The sequence below is a fragment of the Narcine bancroftii genome, chromosome 7 (assembly GCF_036971445.1).
Source record: "Narcine bancroftii isolate sNarBan1 chromosome 7, sNarBan1.hap1, whole genome shotgun sequence".
Classification (NCBI taxonomy): domain Eukaryota; kingdom Metazoa; phylum Chordata; class Chondrichthyes; order Torpediniformes; family Narcinidae; genus Narcine; species Narcine bancroftii.
The window spans coordinates 206,740,447-206,765,382 of record NC_091475.1 but is presented as its reverse complement, the minus strand read 5'-3'; the positions used below and the strand labels follow the sequence as shown (position 1 = coordinate 206,765,382).

Genomic DNA, 24,936 nt, shown 5'->3' with positions numbered 1-24,936 from the left:
AATTTTTCCAAGAGAGCTAATCATAGCACAGAGATCCCATGAGGGTATTTGACAATGGATCAAAACCAGTTAACCCAAACCAGTGTGAAACCTTGATACTACGAATACTGCAGGGAAGGCTGGTAAATCTTCCTTTAAGAAAATAATCATGGAGAGACAAGAAAGTGTTCTGTAAAACGGAGGATTACATCTTCAGGCACAATTTCTGGTGAGAGTATTGTCAGCATTTTTATATAGTTGGACATGTTGTCCAACTATATAAAAGGTTGAGGCAAATAGAGTCATACAGAATATTGTACAAAAGTAGCACTTCAGGCTTACCTAGAAGTTCGGAGTGCAATTTGATCATCTCCTCCCATTCATTACCTGCAGGCACTACAAAGCTACCCTTTGATGTGGAGTCAACACTGTATTCCCAGCGAGAGGGATGTAAGCTAAAGTATTTGTATAGGTGTTAATAACATCGATGAAAGTTGGTCTCATTCTGAGCAGCTGACTGCAGCTTGGGAGTTTAACATCAAGAAATCATTTTACTTTTGTAAGACGGGTAATTTGAAGATACTGGAGCAATTCGCAATATCCACAGGAGGTGAAGACGTTTTACTGATGCTTCATGCCTGAGCCCTTCCTCAAGGTACAAGGGTGTTTTTTTTTTCCACTCATTCCTTGAGGAAGGGCTCAGGCATGAAACATCAGTAAAATGTCTCTGCCTCCTATGGTGTGATGGGGTGAGACCAGCTGAGTTCGTCCAGCATCTGTTTTGACTACAATCTGCAGACTTTCTTGTCTTGTTAGCTCTATGACTTGGCTCTCTCAAATATTGTCAGTTCAAAAAACCTTTATTGCCTTTGGTGGTTGTAAAGTGAAATCTAAGGTTGTAGATATGATTCAACCAAATTAATCAATCTGTATTTTATGACAGTTACCTGTGGGAAAAGTGGGAGAAAAATCCAGCCAGGGTTCCTGTACTTGGTTGTCATGTGACAATTAAATATGAACAGAATGAATGATAAGTAAAATGTCGCAGATGCTGAAAATCCCCCAACAAATTCAGGTTCTCAGCTGATCAGGAAACACTCGTCGAGGAAGCAAATGGTGAAAGTTTCAGATTTTAAGGAGGGTTGTGGTGACCAAGTTCTCAACGTTCATGAAGTGTGTTTATCTATGTAACTGCAGACGGTCTAACCACGTGGGAATCTTTAACTGAAGATCAAGCTAATTATTTTCCTTCTGCTTACAAAGACAATATTTTGCATCATAAACAAGAGAGAGTACAGCTGCTGGTTGGTTCTGTTTCGTAATGACAGCTAAGTTAATTGTATAGTGGCTGGACAGGGGTGATCATCCACAATACTCTGCAACTCCAATACTGACAATGGGTCACCCAGTGCTAGAGGCCACACTCGAAGGGGAAGCAAAGTTTTCAGTATTTGAAAGGTACATAAACCACTGCTTTTATTGACATTTTTAGCCTTCGTTATTTTTCTTCTGGGGTGTAGGAGACTGAGTTAAACTCCTGCTGCAGCGGGACAGGTATGGCAATGAACAAATGGTACAACGTAAATCACTGCCGAAGAATAAAAACAGATAAGATAAATATTTACAGAATCATAGGTGAATGGTCTCTTATCTACAGTAGGGGAGTCTAAAACCAGAGCGCAAAGTTTTAAGGTGAGATGGAAAAGATTTAACGAGGACTTGAGGGGCAATATTTTCATACATTGAGAGATGGTTATGTGGAATAGGGTGCAGTGGGAAATGGAATGTATGATTACAATATTTGAAAAGGGAAGGAGGGATAAAGGCAGCACACAGGCAGGACTAGTTCAGGTAGACAACTTGGTTGGCGTAGATAAGTTGGACCGTGGGTCCTATTTCTTTAGCATATGAAATAGACTTTAACGACTCAGTCAATATTCTCATATCACTTCTTTAACTCAGGAAGGATGAATGGTAAAATATTCAAATGAGCAATTTTGGAGAAGATTACACAGGAATATTTCAGGTCCTCATGTCTGCAGGAGTGCTTCTACCATTTGATTGATAATTGCATTGAATTTCTGATGTGGCACATTATTTTCAAATCCTATTTGGTGCACAGGTGGGAATTTCTTGACTTGAAATAATGAATGTGAAAAATATTTGTAAGTTGGATCATTGATTTTTTTTGCCCTTCATCTTTCAATTCTGCATAGACCTGTTTTGAATCAAAATTGCCAACTCAGTTAATAATCAGATAACTCTTGTGATACATTAAGTTCATCATAGGACATAGGGGATAATATTTGAGGCTAATTAGTGATTTTTAATTTCTCTTTTTCCAAGTACAAGTACCTTCAAATTATTTAATAGAACCTATTTCTGCCTCGATGGTAGTTGCTCCCGAGTCCAGAAACACTTAAATTAGGAGATTTATAGGAGCCATCATCCTACAAAGAGAGGTTTTGAAGTAAACTGGAAACCACCGGTTCGGCCAAAAATTCGCTGGAGAGCTGACAGAAAAGACCAGTTGATTGTGTTAACTTGGCATCTGCTCCCTCTTTGTGTGGCTTGTTTTAAGTGATGCCACACTAATGGCCATTGCAAGTGGCATCTCCCAGGATGTACAGGAACAAAGTTCATCCTGATGAAGGATTCTGACCCCAAAACATTGACCCCCCCACCCAAGTCACCAGTTCAAGGTGAGTGGAGGAAAATTTAGGAAAGACATCGGAGGTAATTACCAGAGTGATGGGTGCCTGGAATGTTTTCCTCGGGGTGGTGGAATCTGGAATAGAATACAAGAGCTGTGATGTGATTTGTAAGGCACTGGTGCGACCTCACTTGGAATATTATGAGTAGTTTTGAGCCCCTCATTTAAGAAAAGATGGCTGAAGTTCGGGAGGGTTCAAAGGAGGTTCATTAGTACGATTCCAGGAATGAAAGGATTATCACACAAGGAGCATTTGACAGCTCTGGGCTTGTATTCATTGAAATTTAGGAGAAAGAGGGGAGAATCTCATTGAAACATTTCAAATGTTGAAAGGCATGAACTGAGCAGATGTAGAAAGGTTGTTTCCCATGATGCCCATCAAGGACAAGAGGGTACAACTTCAGGATTGAAGGGTAGCTACTTAGAACAGAAATGTGTACGAATTTATTCCGCTAGAGGGTGGAATTTGTTGCCACAGGTGGTTGTGGAAGCCAAGCCATTGGGTATATTTAAAGTAGATTGATAGGCTCTTCTTTTCTCCCCCACCCCAAAATTGATATGTAAGAAAAGGTTAAATTGTTGTGGAGTAGGTTTCCAAAGGTCGGCATATCATTGTGGGTCAAAGGGCCTATATTATGCTGTAATTTTTTTTTCTCTATTGCTTGATCTGCTGAATGCTCCAGCATATCGTGTTTGGTTCCGACATCAGCTTCGGCATTCTCTCGTGTCCACATAATTATCCTTGTTTTTTCTTTGGATTCTGTAATTGCCTGTTAAATTCAATTTCCTCACTCTTCCTTGCCACCTCCCATCTTCAAGCACATAAACGCACAGGAAAAAGCCTCATGTGGTTATGTGTTCCTTCCTTTGGCTTGGCTTCGCGGACGAAGATTTAAGGAGGGGGTAAACGTCCACGTCAGCTGCAGGCTCGTTTGTGGCTGACAAGTCCGATGCGGGACAGGCAGACACGGTTGCAGGGGAAAATTGGTTGGTTGGGGTTGGGTGCTGGGTTTTTCCTCCTTTGCCTTTTGTCAGTGAGGTGGGCTCTGCGGTCTTCTTCAAAGGAGGTTGCTGCCCGCCAAACTGTGAGGCGCCAAGATGCACGGTTGGAGGCGATATCAGCCCACTGGCGGTGGTCAATGTGGCAGGCACCAAGAGATTTCTTTAGGCAGTCCTTGTACCTTTTCTTTGGTGCACCTCTGTCACGGTGGCCAGTGGAGAGCTCGCCATATAACACGATCTTGGGAAGGCGATGGTCCTCCATTCTGGAGACGTGACCCACCCAGCGCAGCTGGATCTTCAGCAGCGTGGACTCGATGCTGTCGACCTCTGCCATCTCGAGTACTTCGACGTTAGGGATGAAAGCGCTCCAATGAATGTTGAGGATGGAGCGGAGACAACGCTGGTGGAAGCGTTCTAGGATGGTTATGTGTAAGTCCAAAAATGACAAAATGTTGCTTTTAGTACTTTGTACCTCCACTATTTATAAACTAAATTTATTACAAAAGCATTACTAACAGATTAAAAAGCAATTTCTGGCATTGATATGTTGGAAGTTTTAAATGGACACTTTTTATGCAAGTTCATTTGAGATTGATTTTGGATTGTGAAGAAATGTGAATGCATGGTCTGGTTTGGAAACTCGAGTGCTCAGGAATACGGAAGGCTGCAAGCAAGTGGCAAAACCTCATCAAGACCATCACATGCAGCACCCTCTTGTCCACTGAAGACATCTACCTATCATAAAGGACCTCCATCACCTTGGTCATGCTCTCTTCTTACTGCTACCATCTGGCAGAAGATACAGCAGCCCGAAGTCAGACACCTTTAGGTTCAAGAAAAGTTTTTTTCTCTAATAGCTATCAGGCTCTTGAACCTTCCTGAATACTACTCCAGGAGCAAAGATCAGTCTGAATTGGCTTTAACGTTGTATTTTTTTTGCAATAATTATAACTGTTAATATTTAACTATCCTTTTTTAGTTGAGTTTTTTTTCTCCGTGTGGTAATTTTATTTGTACTTATTGCTTATGTACCTGTGCAGTTGAAAACAAATAACTTTCAATGCATTCTAACATTGTACTTATCTGTACATCAAAAAACCTCATTATTTGCATAGTGTCTTTGAGTACCTGAGAACATCCCTAAGCATTTTACCAAGATGCTCTTGAAGTCTCGTCACTGCTACGTCCAAAACACAGGAACTAAATTATACATGGCAAGCTCCTATAAACAACAAAGAAACATTTAATTTTTAAAAATAATGCCAGTTGAGTGATAAATAATAGTCAAGGCTCCAAAGATGATGGCCTGCTGAGCGCTGAAGACTTCCTGTTCATATTGGAGCTCGGGTTGCCGATGGTTTGAACTGAAACATAGAAACCTAGAAAACAGGTGCAGGAGTAGGCCATTTGGCCCTTCAAGCCTACACTGCCATTCATTTTGATCATGGCTGATCATCCACTCAGTACCCTGTTCCAGCCCTCTCTCCATACCCCCGATCCCCCTAGTCACAAGTACTAAATCTAACAAATATAGCTATGGAACCAGCCTCAATCACTTCCTGTGGTAGAGAATTCCATAAATTCACCACCCTCTGAGTGAAAAAATTCTTCCTCATCTCAGTCCTAAAGAACTTCCCCTTTATCCTTAAACTGTGACCCCTGGTTCTAGGCTTGCTCAACATTGGGAACAATCTTCCTGCATCTAGCCTGTCAAATCCCTTAAGAATTTTGAACGTTTCTATTAAATCTCCTCTTAATCGTCTAAACTCCAGCGAGTACAAGCCCAGTCACTCTAGCCTTTCTTCATATGCAAGTCCCGCCATCCCTGGTATCAATCTGGTCAACCTTTTCTGCACTCTCTCCATGGCAATAATGTCCTTCCTCAGATAAGGAGACCAAAACTGAACACAATACTCCAGGTGAGGTCTCACCAAGGCCCTATACAACTGCATCAATACGTCTCTGCCCCTGAACTCGAATCCTCTTGATATGAACGCCAACATACCATTCGCCTTTTTTACTGCTTGCTGCACCTGCCTGCCCACTTTTAATGACTGATGCACAGCGACACCCAGGTCTCTTTGCATCTCCCCTGTTCCTAATTGGATACCATTAAGATAGTACTCAGCCCTTCCATTCTTTCCTCCAAAGTGGATAACCACACACTTATCCACATTATATTGCATCTGCCATGCATTTGCCCACTCACCCAACCTGTCCAAGTCACCCTGCACACTCTTAACAGCCTCTACACAACTGGAGTCTGTGCAGCAGTGGGAGCGCTGGAGGCAAATCCACGGACACTCCTGTGTCTCTGAGGGGACATTCTTTTGCTTCTCTTTCTCCTATTGCTAGAGGTGCAGGGCAAGGCTCATGGCAACTCTCTGCTTGCCTTATGGGAGACAAAAGTTGAAGCATATACATATACTGTATATTACATTTTTAAGGTATTATTATGTGACAAACAAAATAAACCTTTTATGATTCCTCTTCATGTTTTCAGTAATGCCGTTGGATCCTTTGCAGCTAGCTGTCCACTTTTTCAAAGTGAAGAGCATTGCACCACGCCCAGGGTAAAATAAAACATGTGTCAGCATCACCAAATGGATTTATCAAAGAGATAAGTGCCTGCCTAACCCAAGGTATGCTCAAAGGGTGGTTCCACTTTGCAGTCCAAGGTAACCGATGATTATTGGAATGCCAAGAACAAATGCATGGGATCAAATCTACCATCTGTCTACTTGCAAAGTATGGTGCAAAGCCAACAACTAAATTTATATTTGTTATTTTCAAATTCCTGTCAGTGCTAGTTTCAAGCCTATAAAAATAAAACAAGGCTGATACGAACAGCTTGACAGGATCCAGGATGACTCATGAATTCAAAGAGAAATGAGAGAGGTGTCAGTATAATTGTGCCCCAGATTGAAAAGAGCCAAATTTAATTTTTCATCTGGCCTATTGAATTTGTGTTGTACTTTGTAAAAGTATTTATTAGGCTGACTGATGACTCATGTGAGATTATGAACTGGATGTATAAAGCAGTCTTATGGTGAATGAAAAGTGGTTTAATGCAATCAAGAATTAATGGATTTAGATGCACCCTGGTTGTGTCTGATGGAATGCAGCTACTGTGTGTGATAGGATTAGTGATTCCAGGTTTATGCAAACTGATGAGACAAACAGCTCCGAACAACTGAGCAGAAAGTTCACCCAAACCCTTCCCATCCACATTACTCACTGTGTCCCCATAACACAAATTATGACCATAAGACATTGGAGCAGAAACAGGTCATGCAGCCCATCAAGTCTTCCCCACCATTCAATCATCTAATTAATTTCCTACTCCGCCCCTCTGCCCGGCCTTCTCTCCATAAGTGAAGGAGTAAATAGCAGAGGCTCTGGCGGTAATTTTTCAAATGTCATTAGATATGGGGATAGTGCCGGAGGATTGGCGCATTGCGCATGTGGTTCCGTTATTTAAAAAGGGTTCAAGGAGGAAGCCTGGCAACTATCGGCCTGTAAGTTTGACGTCTGTGGTAGGTAAATTAATGGAGAAAATTCTTAGAGATAGTACTTATAAACATCTGGATAGACAGGGTCTGATCAGGAGCACTCAACATGGATTTGTGGGAGGAAGGTTATGTTTGACCAATCTGATTGAATTTTTTGAAGAGGTGACTAGGAATGTGGATGAGGGTAGCGCAGTGGATGTTGTCTATATGGACTTCAGTAAGGCCTTCGATAAGGTACCACATGGAAGGTTGGTTAGGAAGGTGCAGTCTTTGGGTATAAATTTTGAGATAGTCAAATGGATTGAACATTGGCTGAAGGGGAGAGGCCAGAGAGTGGTAGTGGATAATTGTCTGTCAGGTTGGAGGCCGGTGACCAGTGGTGTGCCTCAAGGATCTGTATTGGGCCCATTGTTGTTCGTTATATACATTAATGATCTAGATGATGGGGTGGTGAATTGGATTAGTAAATATGCAGACGATACTAAGATAGGTGGAATAGTGGATAATGAAGAAGGTTTTCAAGGAGTGCAGAGGGATTTGGGCTGCTTAGAAAAGTGGGCTGAAAAATGGCAGATGGAATTTAATGCTGATAAGTGTGAGGTGCTTCATTTTGGTAAGAAGAATCAGAATAGGACATATGTGGTAAATGGGAGAGCATTGAGGAATACAGAAGAGCAGAAAGATTTAGGAGTGACGGTACATCGTTCCCTGAAGGTAGAAACTCACGTGAATAGGGTGGTGAAGAAGGCTTTTAGTATGCTGGCCTTTATCAATCATTGCATGGAATATAGGAGTTGGGAGGTGATGTTGAGATTGTATAAGACGTTGGTGCGGCCTAATTTGGAGTTCTGTGTGCAGTTCTGGTCGCCTAATTATAGGAAGGATATAAACAGAGTGGAGAGAGTGCAGAGAAGGTTTACCAGAATGTTGCCTGGGTTTAAGCATCTGGAGTATGGGGAGAGATTGGACAGATTGGGTCTTTATTCTTTGGAGCGTAGAAGGTTGAGAGGGGATTTGATAGAAGTATTTAAGATTATGAAAGGGATAGACAGAATGGATGTGGATAGACTATTTCCGTTAAGAGGAGGAAAGTTTAAAACAAGAGGACATGAGTTAAGAATTAAGGGGCAGAGGTTTAGAGGTAACATGAGGGGGAACTTCTTTACTCAGAGAGTGGTAGCTGTGTGGAATGATCTTCCGGGAGAAATAGTGGCGGCGGAGTCAATTGTATTATTTAAGAAAAGGTTGGACAGGTATATGGATGAGAGGAAGATGGAGGGTTATGGGCATTGTGCAGGGAGGTGGGATTAGAAAGGGGTGTTTGGTTCGGTGCGGACTAGAAGGGCCTAATGGCCTGTTTCCGTGCTGTAATTGTTATGTTATGTTATATTTGATGCCCTGGCTGATCAAGAATTTATCAATCTCTGCCTTAAATGGACCCAAAGATCTGACCTCTACAACTGCCTGTGGCAAAAATTCTAGATTTATCAACCTCTGGCTGAAGCAATGTTTCTGTATCTCAGAATTAAGTACATTGGTGTACCTACTGTAACTTAATTGGACTGATAAATCCACCCAATTTATCCTAAGGAGCAGTAAACTTGCCTGGGGTGCTGATGTAATTGATTGCTCATCCAGTCAGAAATACGATTTCTCATTACACAAGTCAATATTTTCTATGAATCATCTTTGTACTTGATGACCTGCATTGACGCACAGGATACCACGAGTTCAAATAAAGATCTTTCATACATTTTTCATTACAGCACAGTACAGGCCCTTTGGCCCATGATGTTATGCTAAACTATGTAAACCTACTCCACAACAATCAAATTCATCCCTACCACAACCCCTGTTGTTCTTGCATCTTTTAAATATCCTGATTATACCAACCTACACCACCACTCCTGGCAAAGCATTCCAGGCAACTGCCACGCTCAGTGTAAAATAAAAACTTGCCCTTGACGTCTCCCCTGAACTTTCTTCCACTCACCTTAAATAGATGTCCTCTGGTATATGCTATTGTCACTCTGTCTAAGTCCCTCAATTTACATTCCACTATTAAGTTACCTGTCATCCTTTGCCGCTCAACAGAGAAATGCCCGAGCTCTAGCACCTTGCTTCATGAGGCATTTTCTCCAATCTGGGCAACATCCCAGTAAATCTTCTCTGCACCCTCTCTAAAGCATTGACATCCTTCCTGTAACCAGAACCCAACACAATACTCCAACAAGTGTGGTCTAACCCAAGTTTTAGAGTTTCATCCTTGTGTTCTAATCTCTCCCTTGTCCTCATTGCTCTCCCCCTTGGCATTACATTGCACATTTTCTATATTCTGGGTTTTTGAAGTTCTTTTGCATCACTGGCATGCCTTCAATTGACTAGGTTTGGGGGAATTCCCTCTAAATATCTCTCTCCCTCCTCCTCCAAAATCAAGTTAAACAAGAAGTCTGCACATACCAAGATCTGATGCTCCATGGAGAAGTGTTGGAGAACCTCGCCAGGACACGTAGCCTGCCGAGGTTCTCCAACACTAATGAATTCCATTAAAATCAAGCCATTGAGCAAGGTTCGTGAATTATATCACACCTTGAGGAAGGGCTCAGGCCCAAAACGTCAGTAATATACCTTGACCTCCGATGGATACTGCAAGACCAGCTGAGTTCCTCCAGCATCTGCATACTTTCGTGTTTTACTCACTTTGTTAATTATGCTACATTATTGAATCGTGTCAATGCCAGAAATAGCCACTTGACCCATTGAGTTCACATCCACTCATTAGTTCCATTTTCTTGTTCTGTTCCTCCAAATTATTTTTTCTCATATCTTTCAAATTCCCTTTCAAAATTGTTGTATGCCCAGTATATGCCAGGGTCCTACAGAGCATTGGAGAATAGAGAGAGTTTGGAATTCAAGGGCTTAGCTCCCTGAAAGTGGACACTCAGGCAGACAGGGTGGTGAAGAAGGTATTTTGCGCACAGGTTTTCATGGCAGGGTATTGAGTATAAAGGTTCAAGGTCAGAGGGGAGAGATTTAAGCAATTTGAGGGGGCAACATTTTCCTCTCAGAAGCATCTGGAAAGAGCTGCCGAGGAAACTATAGGAGGAGGTATGATTTCAATATTCAAAAGGCATTTGGATAGAACTAGTAGGAAAGGATTAGAAGGATGTGGACCAAATGCAAACAAATGGGACTAACTTGAATGGAATTGACAAATTGGGCCAAAGGGCTTGTTTCTGTGCTGTAGACAAAGTAAGGTTAGTAATTTACTGTTGGTGCACCTATTGGTCAAGCCAGCACTTATGAACAAAATCACTAAAGCAGTGATTCTCAACTTTTTTCTTTCCAATCACATACCACTTTAAGTAATCCCTATGCCATCAGTGCTCTGTGATTAGTAAGGAATTGCTTAAGGTGGCAAGTGGGAGGAAAGAAAATGTTTGAAAACCACTGTTTTAATGGTCCCTCATTGACTCGTTATGTGCACGGTTTCACAACGCCAAAGGAAATGGGCCAATGACCATTTTTCTCAAGTAAAATATTTCAGTAACAATTGCGTCTACAGCAGTGGTTCTCAACCTTCCCTTCCCACTCACATAATATATTAAGCAATCCCTTCCTAATCACAGAGCATTTATGACATAGGGATTACTTAAAGTGGTGTGTGAGTGGAAAGAAAAAGGTTGAGAACCACTGGACTAAAGCAAGATACAGCAAAACAGCTTGTATACTTTAGCTTGAAAATCCCAATGGCTTGGTGGCCAAATCACTCAACAATCTGGAGTAGGATCTAAGATATGGAACACGAATGGGGTGGGTGGCTAGATTCAGAGCACAGGCAGATGAGGGACTAGAGCCAAGGTCATGACATGGGCATGTGGCTGGAACCAAATCCATGAGTGCTTGTATGCTTCAGCTGATTTTGACAGGCTGAAACATACGGTCAGAACCTACTGAGTTCTGTTTCCCACTCCCTTTAAACTCATTGGTTAACTGAAAAGATTTAATGCAACTATGGGACACACAAAAAAGTAAATGCAAAGGGTATCAAATAGATTGCACTAACTGTACCGCCCAACGCTGAGACAGCATCCCAGCAACCTAGGCTCGAATCCGGTGCTAAACTATGTAAGGAGTTTGTACATTCTCGCTGCGATCTGCGTGGGATTCCTCCAGTTTCCTCCCACCCTCCAAAGGAGTTTTTGGTTAATTGGTGTATTTGGGTAACACAGGCTCGTAGGCCAGAAGAGCTTGTTACCGTACCTTTAAATTTAAAATATTAAAATCTGCTGGTCAGAGTTATCAGTTTTGTTGTTTTAAAAACTGCCCTTTGGGAGTCAGTGTATAGCAAGGCAGCACCTTTCTCCCAATATGATTTAAGTGTATTAAAAGTCAGGGCTTCCTCAATTGCTGAGTCATATAGACAAAAAGAGCTTCACCATTATATAACAAACCATCAAATGAGGAAAAATTGGGTCACAGGTTAACAACCAAAAAAAGTAAGATTTATTGTACTGGCAAATAAGCCAGGAGGGACTCAAGAATATGTTTATTTTTAAAATACAGATTACAAAAATCAAGAATACTCTGTTTGGACATGTTGATGGAATAGTTATGAATTATTTGGAATGCCAATGGGAAAGAGTGCGGAAAACGAGAATATCTGAATTGCAAAGCATTGACAGGGGAAATGGCCTCCTTTTGTTCTTAAGGATGGTGGGGTACATTATCTCTTCAGTACATCAACCTGCTTCCACAGTTGGAGGTGATATTTCTGAAAACAACGAGGGAAGTTCACCATGATATTCTGAGGCATAAACAACAGAGAAACGTGGAGACGCGAGGGACTGCAGATGCTGGAGTCTGAAGCAAAGAAAATTCCGAGAGGAACTCAGCAAGTCGCATAGCAACCATGAAGGCAAGGGAATGATAGGGTCTGGCAGGGAATCGACCCAAAACGTCGACCACCCTCTGCCTCCAAAGATGTTCCTTATCCGCCAAGTTCCTTCAGCAAAAAACACTCTAGAGGAACTCAGTGGGTGGACCAATAGTAGTGGGAAACAAATAATGTTCAATACTTTGTGCAGTTTAGCTTTAATTTGATCACAGACACATTAGTAATTGTAATTTTATTCTTGAGTGTAACAGTAGGGGTGATATTTTAGCTCAGAGACAGGAATGGATTGGGCTTCTCACATCACTGAGCCAGCCCAGCAGAGATGCCAATAACTTGCTAAAGTTTTAGGATCAGAGAGATGTTTTAAAAAAAGCAAAGGGAAGTACTGTAGATAAACAAAAAAAGAATGAGCTCAGATAATCTTATATCTGCTGATCATTTTTTTGCTTTATTGCTTAAGATATAGGAGCAGAAGTAGGCCATTTGGCCCTTCGAGACCACTCCACCATTCCATCATGAGCTGATCCTTTCTTTCACTCAGCCCCACTCTGCTGCCTTCTCCCCATAGCCTTGAATACCTTGACTATTCAGATGCATATCTTTCCCTACCTTAAATACACCCAATGACCTCACTTCCACAGCCTCCTAGAGGTTCACCACTCTCTGGATAAAGAAATTCCTTCACGTCCCTGTTTTAAATAGGTGCCCTTCGATCCTGGTTGTCCTTCATTCCCCTTCCACGGCAAACAACTTTGCAACTTCTACTCTCTCCATGCCTTTCAACATTCAAAATGCTTCTTTAAGGTCCCCACTTTATTCTTCTGAACTCCAAGGAGAACAGTCCAAGATCTGTCAAACGTGGATTCTTTTGAGCACAGTCACAATGTTGAGGTGCACACTGATTACATTGAACAACTCTGCTTTAGCCCATACTGCCATGATGTTGACTACAAGAAGGAGGTCAACTACTGCGATTAAATGTTATAGTGAAGGAGGAAAATCCAGTCAAAGAAATCTGCAAAGCCAACCAATAAATCATTCCGGTTGAACATTTAAACTTTACCACAAACGTCGCTGAGCAAAACTGGCTTCAAACAAGACAGAAGTAGCTTTACGTTTTCCAATTTAAGGAAAAAAACCAGATCATCTATATGCAAATAATCTCTTTTTCTTTCTTCCTTCATTTCTCTTCCCCAATTATCAGAATTTATTGTCATGAACAAGTCATGAAATTCAGTGTTTTGCAGCAATATCATAGAGCAAACATTCATATTATAAATATCTAACAACATTACAATTAAGGATAAATAACACACACAAAAAGAAAGGCCGTGTCTTTGGTTCATTGACTATTCAGGAATCTGATGGCAGCGGGGAAGAAGCTGTCCTTGTGCTGTTGAGTGCTCGTCTTTAGGCTCCTGCATCTTTTCTCCGATGGTAGTAGCAGAGTGAAGAGGGCCTGGCCTGGGTGGTGTGTGGAGGATAAAGGCTGCTTTTTGAAGACACCTCCTCATGTAGACGTCCTCGATGGAATGAAGCCTGGTGCCTGTGATGTCGAAGGCAAAGTTAACAACCCTCCAGAGCTTATTCACGTCCTGAGAGTTGGTGTCTCCATAAAAGACATTGGTGCAACCCACCAGAATCCTCTCCACAGTACACCCTTAGAAGTTTACGAAGTCTTCGGTGACATACCAAATCTCCTCAGACACTGGCCGCTGGCGAGCTTTCTTTGTAATTGCATCCAGGTCAGATCCTCGGAGATGTTGAAACCCAGGAATTTATGTTTTTGACCTTCACTACTGAGCCCTCGATGAGGACTGGGTCGTGTTTCCCTGACTTCTTCCTGAAGTTCACATCATCTCCTTTCTTTTGCTGACATCGAGCTCAAGGGTGTTATCGTTATGCCATTTAACAAGCTGATCCATCTTCCGTTTATGGTGTCATCGGCAAACTTGTAGATAGCATTGGAATTGTGCCTGGCCATACAGTCATGGGTGTATAATGAGTAGAGCAGTGGGCAAAGCACGCATCCTTGGGGTGTGCCTGTGTTGATAATCGGGGAATCTAGATTCAACAAAATTGCACAATTCTGCATTTGGATTTATACAGCTACCCACTTTTTCAAGGTTCAGGTCCCACCTGACCATGCAATCCACAGGTTTGCCGATATACTTTTATTTTTAAAACCACCAAGTTGACTTTATTCACCATAAATTATTTCCAAAAGGACAACTGTTCAAAGTCTCTTCCCATCCTTAGTTTTCTATTCATACATTTCCATCATATATTCATTTCTATTTACAGCATTACAGTAACAGAAGGACTCTGGACTGAGGTCTTTCCCCACAGCGCCCTCATGTTGGCTGCGCCAAGCCTCAGTGCATCCTTCAGCAAGTACTCCTGCAGCCTGGAATGTGCCAGTCAGCAGTATATCCAGTCCGAAACATCAACAAGTTTCAGGCAGACCAAAGGGCGCCTTTGGTTGATGGTCTTCCAGCAGTTCTGGATTTCTGACTCTATCCGAACACTAGAATCAGCCCGTAAATCATAGGATCCTTTGTCACGCTCCTGCTGGGGATGAACTGTAACAAGGAAACGTGCATCCTTCTCCACACATTCTGTAAAGAGGTGGATTCCACCAGAGACAACGTGCATTGCAGGTGATGTTCTAATTGTCCAGCTTGTCTACATACACACAATCTAAAGACCAATGTATCTTGTGCTCTGCTGCATGGTCTTTCAAATAAAGCATTAAACTGAGGCCTCATCTGCCAACACAAGTGGATGCAAAGATCCAATAGCACGATTGCAAGTTCAGTAAATCCCCAGCATCTGGTTCCTATGAGAATTGGTAGATGCCAGATAAGTGAATTTTCTGGTTGCTTGAGATTGCGTGTTGAGCAATTGGCAAATTAACAGTGAGGTGCGCCAATTTTAAACTTCCCGTATTTTTAAACATTTATTTTCCATGGTTTTTTTTTTGCCAATTGCTTGATAACATGGGGTTTTACTTATTTAGTTATCCAGGTAAGACTAGTCTAGAGGGCAAGATCAGCTCTTTGGCTCATTCATGACCAGTTTTGTAAATTTTGTTCTGTCAAACAGACTCAGACTCAAAATGTCAATTCTATTTCTCTTTTCACAGATGATGCCTGACCAAAAGTGTGGTTCCAGCAAGAGCAAGGAAAGTGATGTGGCTGTGGAAGCGGATTTGATCAACATCTGATCAAAGACACAAAAGGAAAATGAAACCACAGAGGAAGAACAAGGCAAGAGAGAAGGAAGGAAGAAGAACTTTAGACTAGGTCACTCCAGGAGGAGAAGTGGCAGGGAATTCAACAAAAATTTAAATGAAGGATTTTATTGTGATTTTTGGATTTTCACCCAGCTTCTGTGGTTCTTTATTTATCCATGATGAGCTGAATGGTCTACTTAGTTTAAAAAAAAGATATAGGAGCCAAATTAGGCCATTCAGCCCATCAGGTCTACCATGCCACCCACTCTCATCTTCTCCCCTTAATGCTTGGTTTGCCTTCTAATCATGAACCTATCTCTACCTTAAATGTCCCCAATGGCATGGCCTCCAAAGTTGTCCAAAGCAAAGAATTCCACAGATTCACTACCCACTGGGTAAAGAAATTCCTCCTCACCACATACACTACAGGCCTTTCAGCATTCGATAGTTGTCAATGAGAACCCAGCCCCCACCATATTCTTCTATTTTATTATTCTCTTAGTGTGGGGAGAGAAATGAAAAGGCAGGGGAAAGAAAGGGGAGGAGGATAGGTAGAGGAGGGGATAGAAAGAGTGCGCACAGATGGGGAAAACAGACCCAGTGAGATGCAGACAGACACACAAAGAAGCATAGAGGAGAGCCACAGAGAAACACAGAGAGTGAGGGGGGCCGAGACAGAGAGGGAGAGGGGGGCCGAGACAGAGAGGGAGAGGGGGGCCGAGACAGAGAGGGAGAGGGGGGCCGAGACAGAGAGGGAGAGGGGGGCCGAGACAGAGAGGGAGAGGGGGGCCGAGACAGAGAGGGAGAGGGGGGCCGAGACAGAGAGGGAGAGGGGGGCCGAGACAGAGAGGGAGAGGGGGGCCGAGACAGAGAGGGAGAGGGGGGCCGAGACAGAGAGGGAGAGGGGGGCCGAGACAGAGAGGGAGAGGGGGGCCGAGACAGAGAGGGAGAGGGGGGCCGAGACCGAGAGGGAGAGGGGGGCCGAGACCGAGAGGGAGAGGGGGGCCGAGACCGAGAGGGAGAGGGGGGCCGAGACCGAGAGGGAGAGGGGGGCCGAGACCGAGAGGGAGAGGGGGGCCGAGACCGAGAGGGAGAGGGGGGCCGAGACCGAGAGGGAGAGGGGGGCCGAGACCGAGAGGGAGAGGGGGGCCGAGACCGAGAGGGAGAGGGGGGCCGAGACCGAGAGGGAGAGGGGGGCCGAGACCGAGAGGGAGAGGGGGGCCGAGACCGAGAGGGAGAGGGGGGCCGAGACCGAGAGGGAGAGGGGGGCCGAGACCGAGAGGGAGAGGGGGGCCGAGACCGAGAGGGAGAGGGGGGCCGAGACCGAGAGGGAGAGGGGGGCCGAGACCGAGAGGGAGAGGGGGGCCGAGACCGAGAGGGAGAGGGGGGCCGAGACCGAGAGGGAGAGGGGGGCCGAGACCGAGAGGGAGAGGGGGGCCGAGACCGAGAGGGAGAGGGGGGCCGAGACCGAGAGGGAGAGGGGGGCCGAGACCGAGAGGGAGAGGGGGGCCGAGACCGAGAGGGAGAGGGGGGCCGAGACCGAGAGGGAGAGGGGGGCCGAGACCGAGAGGGAGAGGGGGGCCGAGACCGAGAGGGAGAGGGGGGCCGAGACCGAGAGGGAGAGGGGGGCCGAGACCGAGAGGGAGAGGGGGGCCGAGACCGAGAGGGAGAGGGGGGCCGAGACCGAGAGGGAGAGGGGGGCCGAGACCGAGAGGGAGAGGGGGGCCGAGACCGAGAGGGAGAGGGGGGCCGAGACCGAGAGGGAGAGGGGGCCGAGACCGAGAGGGAGAGGGGGGCCGAGACCGAGAGGGAGAGGGGGGCCGAGACCGAGAGGGAGAGGGGGGCCGAGACCGAGAGGGAGAGGGGGGCCGAGACCGAGAGGGAGAGGGGGGCCGAGACCGAGAGGGAGAGGGGGGCCGAGACCGAGAGGGAGAGGGGGGCCGAGACCGAGAGGGAGAGGGGGGCCGAGACCGAGAGGGAGAGGGGGGCCGAGACCGAGAGGGAGAGGGGGGCCGAGACCGAGAGGGAGAGGGGGGCCGAGACCGAGAGGGAGAGGGGGGCCGAGACCGAGAGGGAGAGGGGGGCCGAGACCGAGAGGGAGAGGGGGGCCGAGACCGAGAGGGAGAGGGGGGCCGAGACCGAGAGGGAGAGGGGGGCCGAGACCGAGAGGGAGAGGGGGGCCGAGACCGAGAGGGAGAGGGGGGCCGAGACCGAGAGGGAGAGGGGGGCCGAGACCGAGAGGGAGAGGGGGGCCGAGACCGAGAGGGAGAGGGGGGCCGAGACCGAGAGGGAGAGGGGGGCCGAGACCGAGAGGGAGAGGGGGGCCGAGACCGAGAGGGAGAGGGGGGCCGAGACCGAGAGGGAGAGGGGGGCCGAGACCGAGAGGGAGAGGGGGGCCGAGACCGAGAGGGAGAGGGGGGCCGAGACCGAGAGGGAGAGGGGGGCCGAGACCGAGAGGGAGAGGGGGGCCGAGACCGAGAGGGAGAGGGGGGCCGAGACCGAGAGGGAGAGGGGGGCCGAGACCGAGAGGGAGAGGGGGGCCGAGACCGAGAGGGAGAGGGGGGCCGAGACCGAGAGGGAGAGGGGGGCCGAGACCGAGAGGGAGAGGGGGGCCGAGACCGAGAGGGAGAGGGGGGCCGAGACCGAGAGGGAGAGGGGGGCCGAGACCGAGAGGGAGAGGGGGGCCGAGACCGAGAGGGAGAGGGGGGCCGAGACCGAGAGGGAGAGGGGGGCCGAGACCGAGAGGGAGAGGGGGGCCGAGACCGAGAGGGAGAGGGGGGCCGAGACCGAGAGGGAGAGGGGGGCCGAGACCGAGAGGGAGAGGGGGGCCGAGACCGAGAGGGAGAGGGGGGCCGAGACCGAGAGGGAGAGGGGGGCCGAGACCGAGAGGGAGAGGGGGGCCGAGACCGAGAGGGAGAGGGGGGCCGAGACCGAGAGGGAGAGGGGGGCCGAGACCGAGAGGGAGAGGGGGGCCGAGACCGAGAGGGAGAGGGGGGCCGAGACCGAGAGGGAGAGGGGGGCCGAGACCGAGAGGGAGAGGGGGGCCGAGACCGAGAGGGAGAGGGGGGCCGAGACCGAGAGGGAGAGGGGGGCCGAGACCGAGAGGGAGAGGGGGGCCGAGACCGAGAGGGAGAGGGGGGCCGAGACCGAGAGGGAGAGGGGGGCCGAGACCGAGAGGGAGAGGGGGGCCGAGACCGAGAGGGAGAGGGGGGCCGAGACCGAGAGGGAGAGGGGGGCCGAGACCGAGAGGGAGAGGGGGGCCGAGACCGAGAGGGAGAGGGGGGCCGAGACCGAGAGGGAGAGGGGGGCCGAGACCGAGAGGGAGAGGGGGGCCGAGACCGAGAGGGAGAGGGGGGCCGAGACCGAGAGGGAGAGGGGGGCCGAGACCGAGAGGGAGAGGGGGGCCGAGACCGAGAGGGAGAGGGGGGCCGAGACCGAGAGGGAGAGGGGGGCCGAGACCGAGAGGGAGAGGGGGGCCGAGACCGAGAGGGAGAGGGGGGCCGAGACCGAGAGGGAGAGGGGGGCCGAGACCGAGAGGGAGAGGGGGGCCGAGACCGAGAGGGAGAGGGGGGCCGAGACCGAGAGGGAGAGGGGGGCCGAGACCGAGAGGGAGAGGGGGGCCGAGACCGAGAGGGAGAGGGGGGCCGAGACCGAGAGGGAGAGGGGGGCCGAGACCGAGAGGGAGAGGGGGGCCGAGACCGAGAGGGAGAGGGGGGCCGAGACCGAGAGGGAGAGGGGGGCCGAGACCGAGAGGGAGAGGGGGGCCGAGACCGAGAGGGAGAGGGGGGCCGAGACCGAGAGGGAGAGGGGGGCCGAGACCGAGAGGGAGAGGGGGGCCGAGACCGAGAGGGAGAGGGGGGCCGAGACCGAGAGGGAGAGGGGGGCCGAGACCGAGAGGGAGAGGGGGGCCGAGACCGAGAGGGAGAGGGGGGCCGAGACCGAGAGGGAGAGGGGGGCCGAGACCGAGAGGGAGAGGGGGGCCGAGACCGAGAGGGAGAGGGGGCCGAGACCGAGAGGGAGAGGGGGGCCGAGACCGAGAGGGAGAGGGGGGCCGAGACCGAGAGGGAGAGGGGGGCCGAGACCGAGAGGGAGAGGCCGAGACCGAGAGGGAGAGGGGGCCGAGACCGAGAGGGAGAGGGGGGCCGAGACCGAGAGGGAGAGGGGGGCCGAGACCGAGAGGGAGAGGGGGGCCGAGACCGAGAGGGAGAGGGGGGCCGAGACCGAGAGGGAGAGGGGGCCGAGACCGAGAGGGAGAGGGGGGCCGAGACCGAGAGGGAGAGGGGGGCCGAGACCGAGAGGGAGAGGGGGGCCGAGACCGAGAGGGAGAGGGGGGCCGAGACAGAGAGGGAGAGGGGGGCCGAGACAGAGAGGGAGAGGGGGGCCGAGACAGAGAGGGAGAGGGGGGCCGAGACAGAGAGGGAGAGGGGGGCCGAGACAGAGAGGGAGAGGGGGGCCGAGACAGAGAGGGAGAGGGGGGCCGAGACAGAGAGGGAGAGGGGGGCCGAGACAGAGAGGGAGAGGGGGGCCGAGACAGAGAGGGAGAGGGGGGCCGAGACAGAGAGGGAGAGGGGGGCCGAGACAGAGAGGGAGAGGGGGGCCGAGACAGAGAGGGAGAGGGGGGCCGAGACAGAGAGGGAGAGGGGGGCCGAGACAGAGAGGGAGAGGGGGGCCGAGACAGAGAGGGAGAGGGGGGCCGAGACAGAGAGGGAGAGGGGGGCCGAGACAGAGAGGGAGAGGGGGCCGAGACAGAGAGGGAGAGGGGGGCCGAGACAGAGAGGGAGAGGGGGGCCGAGACAGAGAGGGAGAGGGGGGCCGAGACAGAGAGGGAGAGGGGGGCCGAGACAGAGAGGGAGAGGGGGGCCGAGACAGAGAGGGAGAGGGGGCCGAGACAGAGAGGGAGAGGGGGCCGAGACAGAGAGGGAGAGGGGGCCGAGACAGAGAGGGAGAGGGGGGCCGAGACAGAGAGGGAGAGGGGGGCCGAGACAGAGAGGGAGAGGGGGGCCGAGACAGAGAGGGAGAGGGGGGCCGAGACAGAGAGGGAGAGGGGGGCCGAGACAGAGAGGGAGAGGGGGCCGAGACAGAGAGGGAGAGGGGGGCCGAGACAGAGAGGGAGAGGGGGGCCGAGACAGAGAGGGAGAGGGGGGCCGAGACAGAGAGGGAGAGGGGGGCCGAGACAGAGAGGGAGAGAGGGGCCGAGACAGAGAGAGAGAGACAGAGAGAGGGGCAGAGACAGAGAGAGGGGCAGAGACAGAGGGGGAGAGAGGGGCAGAGACAGAGGGGGAGAGAGGGGCAGAGACAGAGGGGGAGAGAGGGGCAGAGACAGAGGGGGAGAGAGGGGCAGCGGGAGGGGGAAGAGAGGCAGCGGCAGGGGGAAGAGAGGCAGCGGGAGGGGGAAGAGAGGCAGCGGGAGGGGGAAGAGAGGCAGCGGGAGGGGGAAGAGAGGCAGCGGGAGGGGGAAGAGAGGCAGCGGGAGGGGGAAGAGAGGCAGAGGGAGGGGGAAGAGAGGCAGAGGGAGGGGGAAGAGAGGCAGAGGGAGGGGGAAGAGAGGCAGAGGGAGGGGGAAGAGAGGCAGAGGGAGGGGGAAGAGAGGCAGAGGGAGGGGGAAGAGGCAGAGGGAGGGGGGGAAGAGGCAGAGGGAGGGGGGGGAGAGGCAGAGGGAGGGGGGGGAGAGGCAGAGGGAGGGGGGGGAGAGGCAGAGGGAGGGGGAGAGGCAGAGGGAGGGGGAGAGGCAGAGGGAGGGGGAAGAGAGGCAGAGGGAGGGGGAAGAGAGGCAGAGGGAGGGGGAAGAGAGGCAGAGGGAGGGGGAAGAGAGGCAGAGGGAGGGGGAAGAGAGGCAGAGGGAGGGGGAAGAGAGGCAGAGGGAGGGGGAAGAGAGGCAGAGGGAGGGGGAAGAGAGGCAGAGGGAGGGGGAAGAGAGGCAGAGGGAGGGGGAAGAGAGGCAGAGGGAGGGGGAAGAGAGGCAGAGGGAGGGGGAAGAGAGGCAGAGGGAGGGGGAAGAGAGGCAGAGGGAGGGGGAAGAGAGGCAGAGGGAGGGGGAAGAGAGGCAGAGGGAGGGGGAAGAGAGGCAGAGGGAGGGGGAAGAGAGGCAGAGGGAGGGGGAAGAGAGGCAGAGGGAGGGGGAAGAGAGGCAGAGGGAGGGGGAAGAGAGGCAGAGGGAGGGGGAAGAGAGGCAGAGGGAGGGGGAAGAGAGGCAGAGGGAGGGGGAAGAGAGGCAGAGGGAGGGGGAAGAGAGGCAGAGGGAGGGGGAAGAGAGGCAGAGGGAGGGGAAGAGAGGCAGAGGGAGGGGGAAGAGAGGCAGAGGGAGGGGGAAGAGAGGCAGAGGGAGGGGGAAGAGAGGCAGAGGGAGGGGAAGAGAGGCAGAGGGAGGGGAAGAGAGGCAGAGGGAGGGGGAAGAGAGGCAGAGGGAGGGGGAAGAGAGGCAGAGGGAGGGGGAAGAGAGGCAGAGGGAGGGGGAAGAGGCAGAGGGAGGGGGGGAAGAGGCAGAGGGAGGGGGGGGAGAGGCAGAGGGAGGGGGGGGAGAGGCAGAGGGAGGGGGGGGAGAGGCAGAGGGAGGGGGGGGAGAGGCAGAGGGAGGGGAGAGGCAGAGGGAGGGGGAGAGGCAGAGGGAGGGGGAGAGGCAGAGGGAGGGGGAGAGGCAGAGGGAGGGGGAGCAGAAATTCAAAGCAGAAAGCCTACACGTCTGTCACTTAATGTGGTATTAGCATTCCAATAATAGGTTCAGTGCATCTCTCTGCAGCAGGCAGTAGACGGGGAAATGAGCCGGGGGACCTAATGAAGTCTTTGGTTTTCAAAGCAAACATATTTTCCACAAGATGACCAATCAATAAAATGGAAGCAGGTGTACAACAAACGCAAGCAAACATTAGTTCCAATGATCTTCCTGCACTGCATTTGAAGGAGGGAGCGTTAAGATTCTGGGCTTCTTGAAAGTTTGGCCTCGAGCAGGAGAGCAGTGCACAAACTTCTGCAATTTAAACTCCGCAATCAAGTTCAGCATCAGGAAACCCATTCATATTCCTGGTGCTAAAAAATCACCCAAGCTTGGCAGAGAGTTCAGCAAAGCAGCCCTGAATGAAACACAACTCGTCTCGGTATTATACTTAAATAAGGAGTGGGGGGGGGGGGGAGTGGGGAATGGGGGAGTGGGGGGGGGAGTGGGGAGTGGGGGGGGGGAGTGGGGGAGTGGGGGGGGGAGTGGGGGGGGGAGTGGGGGGGGGGAGTGGGGGGGGGAGTGGGGGAATGGGGGAGTGGGGGAATGGGGGAGTGGGGGAATGGGGGAGTGGGGGAATGGGGGAGTGGGGGAATGGGGGAGTGGGGGAGTGGGGGAATGGGGAGTGGGGGAATGGGGGAGTGGGGGAATGGGGGAGTGGGGGAATGGGGGAGTGGGGGAATGGGGGAGTGGAGTGGGGGGGGAAGGGGGGAGTGGGGGGGGAAGGGGGGGAGTGGGGGGGGAAGGGGGGGTGGGGGAGGGAGTGGGTGTGGGGGGGAGTGGGGAGGAGTGGGGGGGAGTGGGGAGGAGTGGGGGGGAGTGGGGGGGTGAGGGGTAAGCATGTCCATTATGACTCCAGTTCCCAGCGAACAGAACAGCCAGCTTAACCTCTCCGCTTACACCTTCCGTACTCGGGCCACCTCGGCAGCGAAGCGCAGAGTACAATGCCCTCTCAGCCATCACCTACAGACACTCTCTCTCCTTTATCGTGTGTGGCCACTGCTTCTCAATGGCACCCACATACATCATTACCCCCCCCACCCCAAACTTGCTCTCCAGGCGCTGACAGCCCGGCCACACCCACATACCCAGCCCTGCCCAAGAATGAAAAGGCTCACCCCCACTCGCCTCTTCCGCAATGGTCCCACCAACACGTCCCAAGGAAGAAAGAGTCCCTCGCTGCAGAATTCAGGAATTGCTTCCGCAAGATCCTCCTCCTGCCTGCTGCCCCAAGCCTCGGATCCTGGTGTGTACAGCGCACAGTGACTGGGACCTCCCTAGACATGATGTCATATGGCGAGTCACTCGCATGGGCTGGGGAAGAGGAGAGTAGGGGGGAGTGGGGGGGAACCAGTGCAGACACCTCGAGTGGCAGTCACGCTCTGGGCAAATGTGGGATTGGCTTTGTTTAATAATGCGAAGAAGGGAAAGCAGATTGGTGAAGAAGGGGGCTGTTCAATTAAAAAGGTATGGCACCATGCAGGATCCTCGTTGAAGTGAAGCTTCAGGCAACTAGGAGGCAGACTCTCTGCGAAATAACTGGAGCAGCATTGCACATGCTATTGTACTCCCATCACTTCACAGGGCCACACACCTCTCTTCCTCCTTCAGGTCCCAACAGATTTAATCATCTTCCCCACTCACCCAATTTCCCAGTCCACTGGAAAGGATAGCATTTTGAAAAGAAATTGAGCTCTTCTGGCCAAATTTAATTCCTCGATTAACACCTCAAAAATAAGGTATTCTTACCATTATTACAGTGAGACGTGGAAGTCTGCAAATGCACTGATGGTAGTAAAAACACAACCTTTTAAGTTATTATACACCTTTTCTCCTACGACCTGCTGAGTTCCTCCAGCATTTTTGTGTTTTTATTTTTTTAAAACCAAAAATAGACTTTATTCACAATATTTTTTTACCGAAAGAAAACCCGTTCAAAGTCTCTTCCCACCCTTAGTCTTGTATTTCCATCAGTGTATGTTGTAACATTCTTTCTTCTTTGGCTTGGCTTCGCGGACGAAGATTTATGGAGGGGGTAAATGTCCATGTCAGCTGCAGGCTCGTTTGTGGCTGACAAGTCCGATGCGGGACAGGCAGACACGGTTGCAGCGGTTGCAGGGGAAAATTGGTGGGTTGGGGTTGGGTGTTGGGTTTTTCCTCCTTTGCCTTTTGTCAGGGAGGTGGGCTCTGCGGTCTTCTTCAAAGGAGGTTGCTGCCCGCCAAACTGTGAGGCGCCAAGATGCACGGTTGGAGGCGATATCAGCCCACTGGCGGAGGTCAATGTGGCAGGCACCAAGAGATTTCTTTAGGCAAGATAGTCCTAGTAACAATTCTTTCTTCTTTGGCTTCGCGGATGAAGATTTATGGAGGGGGTAAATGTCCACGTCAGCTGCAGGCTCGTTTGTGGCTGACAAGTCCGATGCGGGACAGGCAGACACGGTTGCAGCGGTTGCAGGGGAAAATTGGTGGGTTGGGGTTGGGTGTTGGGTTTTTCCTCCTTTGCCTTTTGTCAGGGAGGTGGGCAGTGTTGTAACATAGTATTAATTCTTCACTCTTTATCGTGGGGGTGGGGAGGGGGGGGGGGAGTTTAGGGGTTAAAAATAGTTTTTTTTTAGTCTTAGTTTTTAGTTGTTAGGGGGAGATGCCGAGATTGGTATTGTATTAACTATGTTACTTTCTACTTGTATTTATTTTGTATTTTTTCTGTACGTGAATTATTTACTTTCTTCATATGTTAAAATTAATAAATAAAGTTTCGAAAAAAAAGTGTATGTTGTAACATTGCCACCTCTGTGGCCCCTTGTCCTTACTCTCTCTACTTCCACCTCCCCACCACCCCAGTTGTTTGAAGGGCTTCCCCTCTGTTTTACTACCACTGTTACATTTGGG

At 50.4% G+C, this 24,936-nt stretch overlaps 1 protein-coding gene across 7 annotated transcripts in view; it reads right to left on the bottom strand.

Annotated features, from left to right (window-relative positions):
- The window catches only part of pak1 (p21 protein (Cdc42/Rac)-activated kinase 1), a 259,729-nt gene that overhangs the window by 104,115 nt on the left and 130,678 nt on the right, over nucleotides 1-24,936 (bottom strand). The window contains exon 1 of one of the 7 annotated variants that reach the window (XM_069892084.1): nucleotides 23,166-23,308. The exons of 5 other annotated variants lie outside the window; for them this stretch is intronic. The gene's annotated coding sequence lies outside the window, so the exon portion shown is untranslated. Of the gene's footprint in view, nucleotides 1-23,165; nucleotides 23,309-24,936 lie in introns of those variants that run through there. One more of the 7 variants, XM_069892088.1, reaches the window with a different exon arrangement.